General features: G+C 34.5%; 1 pseudogene across 1 annotated transcript; it reads right to left on the minus strand.

Annotated features, from left to right (window-relative positions):
* Positions 1-2,229: 2,229 nt before the first annotated feature.
* LOC148945071 (uncharacterized) lies at positions 2,230-12,228 on the minus strand (annotated as a pseudogene). Its single transcript, XR_016142676.1, has 2 exons — positions 12,202-12,228; positions 2,230-8,237 (listed from the first exon to the last, which is right to left on the minus strand). The product of XR_016142676.1 is annotated as an uncharacterized LOC148945071 (transcript).
* Positions 12,229-14,103: the final 1,875 nt, after the last annotated feature.

A 14,103-nucleotide genomic window follows, 5' to 3' on the forward strand; every position in this document is an offset into this window, starting at 1 on the left:
ACCCTTGGAAAAAACCAAAATAAACCCGCATCCTTGATCATTCTTCTCGCAAAAAAAGCAACAAAATAACAAACAAACAAAAAACAACAAATTTTCATTGTTTGCAGATGGAAGCTTGAAACCTTTAAGAAATTGTTCAATGTCACTCTGTACTTGATTATTCGATTTTCATTGAGGCAGCTTGGAATTTTGGGAATATTTCCTCCATTTTTTGAAATTCGTGAATATTTTCTCAAGTTTTTAGCTTTTGATGCAAAACATTAAGCTTATTGAATTATATATATATTTGAAATCAAGATAAAAAAAATCAATTCTTTTGATGTGTCTATTGTTATCAAAATTGTGTCTTTCAGAGTTTTGGTCACGATTTGGCCGATTACGTCCTTACTTACAGTTTATTACCACGAACTCTTTGAAAAGCTTAATAGATGTATAAAAGCAAAATAAGATCTATGAAGAGACAAATTTTTATTGCTGTGAGCTCTTATCAAATAAACTATCAAACTATGCTGCGTGAAATAAAGAAGACTGCTGCCAGTAAGAGATCAAGCTCTTTAGAAAAATTTAGAAAGATTTTTATGGGTCTCTGTCCTTAAATACACCACTGCCTTCCCTGTATGCAGGTTCTTATCCTGTTTTCAGACTAGGACAAAATATAGACAGACTTTTACGAAATTAGTAAGCACGTTAGCTTGCTTAGCACACCGAAATCGACAGATGACTACAAAAATATAAAGTCAAATATAGCCAGTTCTATGGTACAACAGCAAAATTTTTCTCCACACTGACACATTTGTAATCGGTGCGGGGACTGTCTTTACACGATAAAAAACACTATTATTTCAGCATTATTTCACGATTGTTCAGCGTACTTTCTAGTTGTTGGATTAGCGTAAAAATACACTTTTTTAGTGTATAGGTACTTCTGCGGTATATTTACATTCCTCGAATATATATTTAAACTCGTTAAACTCGCTTATTTTAATTAGAGCATGATACCAGGACAGCAAAATACCACAGGGCAAGACCCATTTTCGATGCGAAAATATCGTAAAAAGAGATCGTCCGGGTTTTTGATCTATTGGGCGTAAAAGCTACACAAATGAAGACTTTTCACTTGTGGTTGCAGACTTATTTCTGAAAGGTAATTTCTTTCGATTTTTTTTTTTTAGTTTTACACAAGCCTTCTGAACTTTGCAGATAAAATGGTAAAATTCTACTTTAGCTACTTTTGGCTATCTTGGAAAGAGGTTAGGTTAGGAAAATGAAAGTTTCAGGGATGCATCTACAGGCTAAAGTATACCCCGGGAAGGTGTTTTGAAGTATTTCCCTCCACTCCTCCCTCTAGAGGATCCTAACCTTTAGTGACCTTTAAAAATCTGTGTGTTATAAAAGTAAAACCTTGCAAAATAGATCTTCTGCTGAAATAAAGTACAACAAAATTGTTTTCCGCTTCACAACTTTGCTCAATCCCAATTTATAAGTTTTTAAAGATATGCAAATATATTTCCTAAATTAAAAAAAAACAACATTGCTATGGCTTAAAATTCTACTCAAATAACAGGAATTGTATTTTCAAAACTAAAGCCAGAGACAAAGAAACTGAAAATTAGGGTTAAAAGTTGTTTTGTCAAAATTTCAATAGGTATAGACCTGTCATATAGGCAAATTTCAGAAGCTTCTAGAGGCAGTAAGAGTGGAGGTAGTTACTTCAAAATATTTTCCCGGGACATATTTTAGCCTGTTTCATTTTACTAACTTACCCCCTTTCCAAAATAGCCAAAAGTAGCTCTCTAATATTAATATGACAAAAACCACTTTGATGCCACAAGGGGTTTTTAAGCTTCTAGGTACATAGTTGCTTTTTTTCATCAGGGTTTGCAAGGGAAATCCCTATGAAAGTCAATCTTATTTTAAATTTCGTTTGTGACAACTCCAAGACTTTCAGAAATGTCTCATATGTCCTATAGATTTACCTATTTTAACGCAAATGGGCTTTAAAATTAAACACTTTCTTAGACACGCTGAGAAAGGAAATTTTTTGACAAAATAGAACAAAACTTTGCGTATATGTTTCTTAAAATAATCTTATTTTGTTCCCTCTTGCTTCGAAAGAAAACCTGCTGGTTTTAGGGATCAAACCAATCCCTTTTAAAAATTAAGTATAGAAATGTTTTTTTTTTTTTTTTTTTTGCGTTTTTTTTTAATCAAAACAGTAGTCATATGGAATATTAGTGCACTTAATTTATTCAAACAAAATACAAAAGTAGAGGTTGTTTGATGGTGTACTCTAATATTGACAAGACAAAAACCACCTTGGTGTCACAAAGACTCTTCAAGCTTGAAGGTGCACAGCTGCCTTTTTTCATCAGGGTTTATTGGGAAAATCCTTATGGAAGTCAACGTTTCTTTTAATTTTGTTTATGACAACTTCAAGACTTTCAGCAATGTCTAATATATCAGATGGATTTGCCGAATAGTAAGCTGCAATTTCTTTGTTATACGAACGTATCAAGTATTCCCTATAATCTGAAACAGGCTTAGTTCTATTAGGCTGCATCCAATTTGTGAATTTCTTTGAGAAATCTGCATATTTTCATTTCTCTCCATTATTTAGTGTGAAAGAAAGATCAAGAGCAGTCGTATTACAACCCATGGCACTTAGTTTATTCCCTTTGGAATAACGCCAACCAACTAGACCATCTGGCTGATGAAAAGTATCATGCGAACCGATGTGAGACACTTCCCGAAAGCAGGGACTTTTACAAAGAGGACATGGCTCTTGACATGCTGTGCAAAAAGCCGCTTCAAAATGAATATTGTCCTGAAGTTGTATCAAAACATAGTCATTAATATGATTTTTATCCGATTTTCTATAAGACTGGGAAATTCTGTTTATCATAGACTCAATATGTCGCAAGTCAAATTTAACAGATAATTTGTCCAATTCTGTCCAACCAACAGTATTTATTTCTTTTGACAATTCGTCGGCAATATGTGTGCTCTTAATCGATTTTAGTGATATGAAAAGCTGATGAAACTGAAAAGACTTTAATCCCGTTTTTTCATACTTTGGAGCCGCTTGATACGTGCTTCTTAAGCAAGTTTCAAGTTGATCTTGGAACTTGATCCATTTTAGATCTTCAGAGAGTGCTTCAATTTCAAAGCCAATCAGTCTACAAGTCGTAATCCTCTTCAAATCACTAGGATTTTCTATTTTACGCAAGACATCAGCAATACCTTTTGGCTCAACTTCCTCAATTAAAAATAAATCCATGTGACCTTGAATATTTTTTGTATATTGAGGCCAGCATTTATTTCTTAATTTGGCCATCACGCTTTCTTGAACTTCCTTATTAAAAGCTTCAAAGGAGTGTCTTGAAAAATAATCCTCAAGTCTTGATGCCATTAAGTCTACTTCATCCAAACCATCTGCGACATCAAGAAAATATCCTTGCATGACCTTCTTCATAGAAAAGAAGCGCTAGTAGACAGAATTCTCCTCCTCCCACTTTTCCTTGAATTTCTCTAAAGAAACCTACTAATATTTCGTACGCAAGTCTATGAACTTTTTTCCTTTTGTCTATGTCAATTTTTTTGTCTTTACGTCTGAGAAATTTGTCAACATCACTAATTACATCATGTACAGCTGCATCAGAATAGTATTTCTTTCCGGCTGTGATACTGACTATTATACGAGCAATGTTTTTTTCAATTCTATCTTCATTGCTTTTACTCTGAGACAGCCATTTAGCAACTTCATCATATATGCTTCCATAAGTTTTGTTGATTACATCTTTAAATTTCTCCCAGGGAGGTTTATTTTGGCCAACGTTAGTTTGTTCGTCAGATAAGAGGTCAACTCCTTTTATCTGAATCGTGTGATTATTCATGTAAGCCTGGTGAACAGCATTTCTGACATTCAATGGAGGATTTTCTTTTTCTGCTTTTCGCAAAATTTTGTTGAAATATGTGTCAAACATTACCAACAATTCTTGTCTTGTTTTGTCTTTGAGACTCTTCATTTTAAATTCTTCTATTATTTTATCTCTCATTTCTTTTTCATATTCACCTACCTTTACGTCAAACAGAAGCCAATTTTTCAAGAAAACTTCTAGTTTATCCCGCCATTGACGAGTTTGACGGGAGATAGTGTCACCCGCTTTTCTGTTAAATTCAGTTTTCCACTTTTGGTTCTCTTTTTGTTCAAAAATTTTGTTTACCTCTTCTTCAAATTTTTCAGCACAGGGCTTCCTCTTCACCTCAAGATCTTCAACCAATTCATTTATTTTGCTTAAGGTCGTAGACTGTTCTGTTTTCAAAGAGATTTCTTTCTTAAATGTGTCTTTTAATAAATCATATTGCTTTTCATATTCCAGGATATATGATTTTCTAAGGGGCTGATACACCCGCTCTATTTCTGAGTACACGTGTCTCTCGATGACCGTTTCAAAAGACAGGTCAAAATTAGAGTTGTTTAAGCACTCCCACACCAAGAACAAATAATTATCCAGACTTTCGATTTTTCGAGCACTCCACCCAGACTGACTAACAACCTGCTCATGGATATACTCTCTAAAATTAATAATTTGCAGGCTAAATTCTTCGTTTGGGATGTCATTTGGTGGATCCCCTTTTGTGTTGCATCCAAATACACGTATGTCTTGTTCATTGATGAACATCTGTGGGAAGCTGACGGATGTATGTGCACCTACATCTTCTAAAGAATTTGCTTTTGCAAAAGATTCAACAAGTGTCACAGATAGTTGCGTAAAAATGTTCAGAAGTTTATTTCTGTTTTCTTGATGACACTTCACCTGATTATAAGCTGCAACAATTTTGCAGCTAAGCAGGCCTCCTCTTTCTTCTGCCTATTTAGAGCCTTTATATGCAAGTGCAACAATAGGCAGTATTTCTTTTAAGGCATTGTCATTTTCACCTTTAATAACTAGAATAACTGCATCTGATGGTAAGATAGACAAGGTCGCAATCTTATTATCACGCTTCGCACAGCCATAAATACCTTTATGTTCTGGTGAACGTACACCTTCTGTGTCCAAGATAACCACGTAGTCCTACTCTTTTCGGTTTGCAGTCTTTACTAGGGTCATGGTGAGGCCTCTAGTACACTGGCCTATACTGGCTGCAAGACGAATGCCAAACATTGTATTCAGCAATGCTGACTTTCCACTGCTTTGCTCTCCGAGCACGGATAACACAAAAATTCTTTTATTTGGAAGCAAAGAGCTCAAATTCTTAAATATTGCATCGAGCCAATCAACATTTAGCATATTTCCATCTCCATCGTAGAGCTCTAGTGTTTCCCCAGCAATCAAACAAGACGCCGCCATGTGTGGTAAATATTCAAAATCTACACATTTCCCTGATTAATAAAATAGCGAAACTTCCCTCCATAGGTGACGAAGTGAAAGACGAGCATATTTACGCCTCTCTTTTGCACTCAATAGCTCTTTCTTATTAGATTCTATCTGATGATCATGCTCAGGGCTCTTTCCAGGTAATTGTATATTTCTCAAGAAGGTTTTTGTTTTTTGATGTACTACCTCTTCTAGTTGACGCACCATTTTAGATTCTTTGATGTTCACTGAAATTGCATCATCAATAACGCGAAGAAGAAGTAGAATAATGTCTATGTCTTTTTTATCGAGTCCTTCCAGGAAATAGTTGATAAGTGGGTCGTTTTTTTTGCTTGTATTTATTAGAAAAACTTCCAAGATTTATATTTTATTCTTTATATATTAACCTATGAAATTATCATTTACAAGTTAAAAATCATTTAATTTTTATATCAATTCCCCCTTTCTTGCAAAACTCTTTTGCAATATCAGCACGTTTGATCTATAAGTTTCTAAGCCATTCATATTAGAAACAACCAAATACATTTGTCGTAAATTATTAAATTCTGATATTGAAGAATCTTCAAAAGGGAATATTGAATACATTGAATGTTTGTGATCTCCGGCTTTACGAAAAACAGCTTCTAATATGCGTTTTTGATCGATTTCATTAAAATACTCTAAAGGACCCTCAATAAGATGAAAGGAATGGTCCTTTGATTTAGTTTTTTTTACACTAGGTATCCATACTGTAATTGATTGTGGTAAGTCTTCTTCACTAGAATGTGTGCTCATAAAATGAGAAATTTTGTTTGATTTAGAGGTAAATTCGTCTTCAACTATTAAGTAGTCAGTGAATTCAGTTAGAAATTTCCAATAAGGTTTAAAATCACCACAAATATGTATGACGATGCAAGATTTCTTATCTCTATTTTCAAAGCAGACTAAGCCTTGTCCAACCTCCACATTTGATGTCTCATAAGTTTCTAGAGAAGTTTTTAAATAGAAAAGATTTTCCATGATCTTACCAGTAGAACTCTCAAAATTTTTTACTTGACTAATTATAGCAATTAGTGGCAGCTTTAGGTCTTCCCCGAGGAAAATGTCTTCTTCTAATCTTTGTGTGATTCTAAGTAATTCTAGAGTGTCATTGGAACATATAGGAATAGCAAATCTTGATTCAAGAAGATGTCGTAAAACATTTACTCTATCTCTGACTGAATACATCTTGAGAAGGATGGAAACATCAAATTTTTTTTCTTTTTTTGTTAGTTCCATTTCGGACCAGAAGTCTTCCTCGGACTCTGAGGACTCATTTGATCCTTCATCAGGTAAATTGCAGCATTGAAGTTCCAGACGGTGAAGTATTCTGTAAGAAAGACTGGTTAAATCACAAGGACAATCAATGATGAATGCACTAACTAAACTTTCCTCCCGAAATTTCTGCAGTGTTTGATTGTAAATATTTTCTCTGTTCGGTCCATTCAATTTAGGCTGTTTGGTCAAGTCGTTATTAATCCTGATAATAGGAGTTAAAGACTCAATTTCGTTTGTCTAATTAGTCTCATGTGCGTCTTGGAGAGCATTTTATTGAGCCGACCATTGCTTCTTCTGCTGTCTTCGCAAATCTGGGAGTTGCTGCATATTTTTCATTGCCAGTTCCCCATCATTATTACGGTAATGAGAACGAAGATCTTGAATTTCTTGCGATTTTATATCTTTTGTTAAACTCATCCAGGCATTTTGATCAATTCAGCTTGATTTTTTAACTCATTAACGACAAGACTCCACACAGGAATAAGATTTTTAAGATCTCGTTTACCTATGATAAACCCTTCTTCAGGTGTTTTTTTTATTAGTTCACAAAACAAAGAAGGAGCCGTCTGTGGTCCATAAACAACAAAATGTATTTCCTTACTTGATTTTTTTCCTGCCTTCTGTTGTTTCTGTTGATATTCATTTTTAATTTTGTAACTGGCATTTGCCTTGAAACCTTTTCCTAGTCCCTGCCAAAATAACGTGGCAGCAAACTACCTCTCTGCATTTGATTCTAACTCAGACGCTGAGCAACAATCGCTTGCTGTCATTTCGCATGAAAAATGCACTATGTCTCCGTAATGATAAATGTTGCCTGGATAATGGGACCCAAAAGTGCGCAGAAAGTCTTCTGCTTCTGAAGTCGTCATTATTCTGTCCAATGCGACCTCAGCTTCACTATTTAATTTCATTTGATTAGTAGGAATTATAAAAGCCCCTACTGGATAAATTGCAAGCTTATTGAAAACAGTGCTTTCTAGCTTAGTAATTCTTGAGGAACAATCCTTCTTGTAACTCTTGTCGTCAAATCTGATTCCAGCTGAAAACGAAATTAAGTTAATACTACCACCAATGGTCCACCCACTCTCTATAGACCTATTTACTTCATCTTTCGACTGTTCTTTACTGCTACAACAGATAGTTCTCGATACAATTGGCTTAGAACTTCCGAGTAGTTCAATTTCTTCTGGGAGTTCAAGTAAAGGCACCTTTGCTTTTAGCAGCAAATTAGAGTTGTCTGCACCATAGAAAACACCATATCGTGCAAGACCAGAACTAAGCCGAGGGACAAAAGAACTATCTGTAGGACTTTTTTTAGCATCCATTTCAGACGATGCGTCATTTATCTTTGAAACGACGTCTTCCAAAATCTGTCTCATTTCTTCTTCAGATATATTTGATAGAACATCTGGTGGTGTAAATCCTGAGCCAGATAAAAGGTCAACATACCCTGAAAACCGATTCAGAAAATCTGCAGCAGATGCACGATTGATTGGGTTTTCTTGAAGAAGAACTGTAGCTTCTCTTCTATAACTGCTCAAGACACTCATTTTCCTCTACGATCTGTAAAAGAATATGCACATAAAGAGCTTATTAACAACACACGTACAACTAAAATTAATCTTGTGAAAAGGTAATCACCTACATGTAAATCAGTTTTCGGAAAATTCTACTTCTGGTCCCCAAAGTAGCCTTTTTTGGGACCTAAACTCGATCTAGCAATTTTTTCATCTGAGCCTTTGAATATTTTGGGTTTGTCAACCTTTTTGATACGCATAAAAAAAATATTTTTGGCCCTTTAAAAGACCCCATTTTCAAGGGGGTGACGTGAAATTATTTCTTTTTACTTTAAGTTATTAATGGTTCAAGAACTCATTGCTACAAATTTAAAACTGACCGTGATAAAAGATATTAGACCATTTCTGAGCCTTATATGGCCTCCCGTCCTAGAACGAAACATTTGATACCTTAGATCCATACAACGAACCCAGAAAGTTTTGAGCCAATTAGACACCGATAAACCAACAAGCCCCATTTTTCAAATATAAAACATGCTTGAACAATCAGGAATATGTACTATTTACAGCACTTGCCCCAGGGGCTCTGCGGACCATGTCATCTTTGAAGACGAATTTACTCATAGTTAATTTAGTTAATAGTTAATATAAATTTAGTTCATAGCACCGAGCTCCAGATAAGTGTTAACAGGAAGGTTGACATAGTTAGGTTACGTATTTGATACATGCTATGCTTTACCCCCACCCCCTAATGTGCAAATATATAATCCAAATTTTTTTCTAAACTCTTATATATTTATCCTATTTTATTTTATCTCATTAGCATTAACCGAACTTGACTTCTTTCGTGTGTACCATTAAGCGAAACAGCACCATTTTTACTATAGCTTTTATAAGTCGGAGTTCACCTCTATATCTCCGGTACAAGATAATTTTGAGCCTGATAACAGTTGGCTTGAGAATTTTAAAAAGAAGTACAAAATAAAGTTTAAGAAAGTTTAAAGTTTTGTGGTGAGAGAGCGCATGTGGACACTAATGCTTGGGGTGAGTGAAAGGGTTCGTTAAAGAGTATTTTGAAAGAATAGACTATCTAACGAAAACTATTTTAGCACTGATGAAACGGCTTGTTACATCAAGCAGGGGCAGATCCAGGATTTTTTTTTAAGGGGAGGGAGCAAATAGGTTGATCCGATAAACTTATGAGCGTTATGAGCAAGTTTAATTAACGCAAACTGGAGTTAATTAAGTAAATTACACTACTTTATACTACACTAGGGGGCGCGCGCCCCCTTGGCCCCCTGGATCCGCCACTGATATCAAGCTTCTCCCTGATAAAAATCTGTCAATTTAAAAATGGAAAGTGACACAGTGGCAAACAGAGCGAAGAAAGGGTTACAATTTTACAAGCAACTATTGCGACAGGATCAACCAAGTTAAAGGCCTTTGTTATTGCTGTATTAAAATCCTAGATGCCTTAAAGGTGTCAAGGCTCTGCCTGCTGAATACAGGTCAAATAAAAGGACATGGATGAATAATGAGGCATTTTCCTCATGGTTGACTTAACTAGACAAAACTCTGGCCAAAAAGAAACCCAAAATTCTGTTATTTGTGAACAATTTCACTCTACACACTCCTAGTCCTCCTCTAAAATTGATTAATATAAAATTTGCCAGCTAACACTATAAATTACATCCACTAGATACATGGATAATAAAAAAGATTTCAAGATACTCTAAAGAAGAGAAGTGGTCCAGAATTGAAGTACCCAACTTTAACATCGAGGCTGAGTGGAATGAGGTGACAATACAACTGTCATCGGAAGAATTTACACTTATCGACGAAGAATTTTTACATCTGTAACTCAAATTTTGAGTTGGTTTACTCAGTTGGCTAGTCAAAAGAGCGCAACTCAGGAATGACTGTATGTTAATTCGGAACTTTCAAGAAACGATAAGAGCGATGAAAACTGCTACCACTGAACGCTAGTACCACTACAACTACTACCAATGCTACTGATGCCACTATTGCTACTACAATCGCAGAACTACATTCAAAACTGTTCAAGGAAAATTTTATATAATTCAAAAGACACTATGTGCTTGTACATTGTAAAAAGAACGTATCTCAAGAATGTATTTAGATAAGTTGGAACTTTCAGTCATCATTAAAGGGGAAGATTTATTTACCAAAAGACAATATATGCAGCTAATACTACTGCTGCTGCTACACATACTACCACTACTGCTACTTCAACACTACCTCTATTTTGTCTACTTGTAAGGCTAAGAGCGTTAAGATGATAATCATAAGAAGTATATAAATATACGGATCAAACAGATATATCTGCAATGTCATAACAAAGGCTAATTGTTTTAAGTTGAAACTTCAAAGGTTTGATAGGAATTATGTTCAAATTACCAAAAGGCAATACTACATTAATGCTACTAATGCTATTACTGTTATTACTATTATTATTTTAGTAGCCTACTATTAATACTACCACTGCAGTTACTGTAACTATTTAGGCTATTAAGGTGAAACTTTTAGCGAACGCTTAGGGGAAGTTTCAATCAAACTAAAAAGGTGTCAGGTGTCACCCACCTATCAAACAGTTCGTGGTAACGAACTGTAAGTAAGGAGCAACCGGCTCAATGGTAACCGAAACTCTAAAAAACGGAATTTCGGTACCAATAGATACATCAAAAGAATCAGATTTTAATTTTGATTTCAAATATATAAGTTTCATCAAGTTTAATCTTACCCATCAAAATTTACGTGCCTGAGAAAATTTGGGTGATTTTCGAAAAAAAGGAGGAAAGACCCCCTAAAAGCTATAGAACCTTAATGAAATTCACACCATCATATTCAGCGTATCATAGAACCCTACTGTAGAGGTTTCAAGCTCCTATATACAAAAATGTGGAATTTTTCATTTTTTGCCCAAAGAAATATACCGGGTGCGTTTTTTTTTTTTTTTTTTTTTTTTTTTTTTGTCTACTTGTAAGGCTAAGTTCAAATGACCAAAAGGCAATAGTACATTAATGCTACTAATACTAATAGTGCTATTACTATTATTATTTTAGTACTATTAATACTACCACTGCAGTTACAGTAACTATTTACGCTAAGGCTATTAAGATGAAACTTTTAGGGAACGCTTAGGGGATGTTTCAATCAAACTAAAAAGCTATATGCATTCAGGTTTTCAAAAGGGCATATAAGCCGTATCATAGGTAGTGCCGCTTTATAATTGATACCAATTTCATTGAAACTTTTGAATAAGCAAAATGGATTGGAAACTGAAAGTTCTAATGCATTTTCCAAAAACAGATAAAAATATGATGTGTCGTTAATGTGAAATGCATGACAACATGTGAAGACCGCGTCAATAATTCTGTCAAAAGTTGTCACGAAAGATTTTCTTTGTTTTTGTTGGAAGTGTTTATCACAAAATAGGCCTGTTTTTTCACTCGTCAATGTGCTAAGATCTTACATCTTTTGTCAGAAATCGCTTAAAAGTGAAACCTTTGAACAAAGATCTTACATCTATGGTCGTTTTTGTGCAAAAGTCTTTCATAATTCTGCTCTGATCAGCGGTCTGAGAAAAATTATGAGTAGATCATCAAAGTTCTCTCATCATTGTTCTATATGGCAAAACAGTGGCGGTCTTCGCATTTATTGCTAACATCAGTGAGCTGCAAGATCTTAGAACAAAGATGAGTTAAAAAACGATAATCTTTGCAGAAAGATTTAAGATATTAGATGTAAGATCTTAGTGCTAAAAAACGGGCCTAATATAGGGTAGCAAGTGTCTTGGATTCACGAGGGGTACAAATCGTTTTGGATTCACGGTAAACAAGATAAAAATAAAAAATAAGGTAGGTCTTTAAGAGAGAGAGAAAAAGAGACAGAAAGAAAGAGAGGAGAAGAGAGAGAGAGAGAGCAAGAGCGACAGGGAGCCAAAAAGAGACACAGAGAAAGAGCGCGAGAGAGAGCGAGATTGACTTTAACTTTTTATTATTTTTTCAATCGATGAGAGTAGTAAGTTATATAAAGGTTTCACGATTACAAGAATATACAGTGTTGTTTGACTATTACATTGCAAAAAGTGACCAAACCTTTTATATTATATACCTATAAAGTGATCAAACACGTTTTGAAAGTATAATTGAGATTGTATAACGCAAGCAGACTGGTTTTTGAGACACTTTCATCATAACTTGTTTTTTTTATCTTGAAGCATTATAACAGTTTATACAGCCAAATCGTATTCAAAATATTTTCTTGGAAAGAAATTTAAGTTTTGTATTAATTTTGGGTATCTCTGGATATTCATTGAGTTGTATAATTAAGGAAGTTGTTAATTAAAGAATAGTAGGCTAAACTCAGAATTGATTGATTGACATATGCTGTTAAAAGATAAATCTATTTGCAAAAAAGGATATAACATTCGCGAATTGAACTGTATGAACGATCTTATTTGAATAATAGGGAAAAAAACAGCTAGATAACATTTGCGAATTGGATAATATGAAGATGAAGAAAAAGGGTTAAACTGATTAGCAGTTAAGCTAACCTCGAAGGGCTTGTTAACTCAGGTAATTTGTTATAAATTTGAAACAACATCAATCTATGGAAATGGCTAACGATGATAGAATGAGATTGTGAGTTGACCTAGCTTTACGTCTCCGATGTGGTCTGTATAATACACAAGTGGCGTTTGAACATTGTTTTCAATTTAAAATAGGGTCTAACGTGATAGTATACTAAAAAGTTGATACTAAAAGAGATGTAGATGGCAAGAAAAGATTTGAAAAGGGTAATTACTTCTTTAGTTTACGAGATTTGCGAATTTTTTTTGCGAAAAGATATTTGCGAAAAGATATTTGTGTAGACGCTTACAAGGGACATTGCTAGAAAGTATTCAATAGCTTAATTTAAAAGTAACGATAGAATGACATTGTGACTTGACCTAGCTTTACCTCGCCGATGTGGTCTGTATAATACGTTAGTAACGTTTGAAAAATATTGTCAATTTAAAAAGAATTGTCTGAAATGTGTTATGCGGGGGGTGGGGTGCATAGAGGGGTGAGGTGCACGAGGGTTCAGTTAAAGAGGATACAGTTGCACGGAGGGATTTCGGTTATACACGGGTTCAGTTACAAGGGGGGTTCAGTTGCACGGGGTATCCCTTTTTTTTTTCGTAAATCGGGCTCCCTGTTTTCAAAATCCCTTTTTCTTCTGAGGCTTGGAACATTTGGTGACTAGATATTAAACGTAATGAAATTTAGCACGGAGGTTCAGTTGTACAGGGGTTTCAGTTATACAGGGGTTCAGTTACATGGGGGTTCTTTGTGTTAAATAAGTAGTTTTTGTATCTTTTAAAAGAACTTTACGGGGATTGAGAGACTCAGTTGCCTAAGTCCGTGTGATTTTTATTTACTTGATGCTCATTAAAAACGAAATTTTTGTGTTAAATAAGTAGTTTTTGTATCTTTTAAAAGAGCTTTACGGGGATTGAGAGACTCAGTTGCCTAATTCCGTGTGATTTTTCTTTAATTGATGGTAATTAAAAACGAAATTTTTATGTTAAATAATTATTTTTTTTATATTTTAAAAGAGCTTTACGTGGATTGAGAGACTCAGTTGCCTAATTAAGTGGGAGTTTTACTTAATTTATGGTAAATAAAAAATAAATATATATGTTAAATAATTAGTTTTTTTATCTTTTAAAAGAGCTTTACGGGGATTGAGAGACTCAGTTGCCTAATTCCGTGTGATTTTTCTTTACTTGATGGTAATTAAAATCGAAATTTTACTGTTAAATAAGTAGTTTTTGTATATTTTAAAAGATCTTTACTGGGATTGAGAGACTCAGTTGCCTAATTCCGTGTGATGTTTCTTTACTTGAT

The sequence above is a fragment of the Artemia sp. Qi Xiang Cuo genome, chromosome 13, assembly GCF_049724085.1.
Source record: "Artemia sp. Qi Xiang Cuo chromosome 13, ASM4972408v1, whole genome shotgun sequence".
Lineage (NCBI taxonomy): Eukaryota > Metazoa > Arthropoda > Branchiopoda > Anostraca > Artemiidae > Artemia > Artemia sp. Qi Xiang Cuo.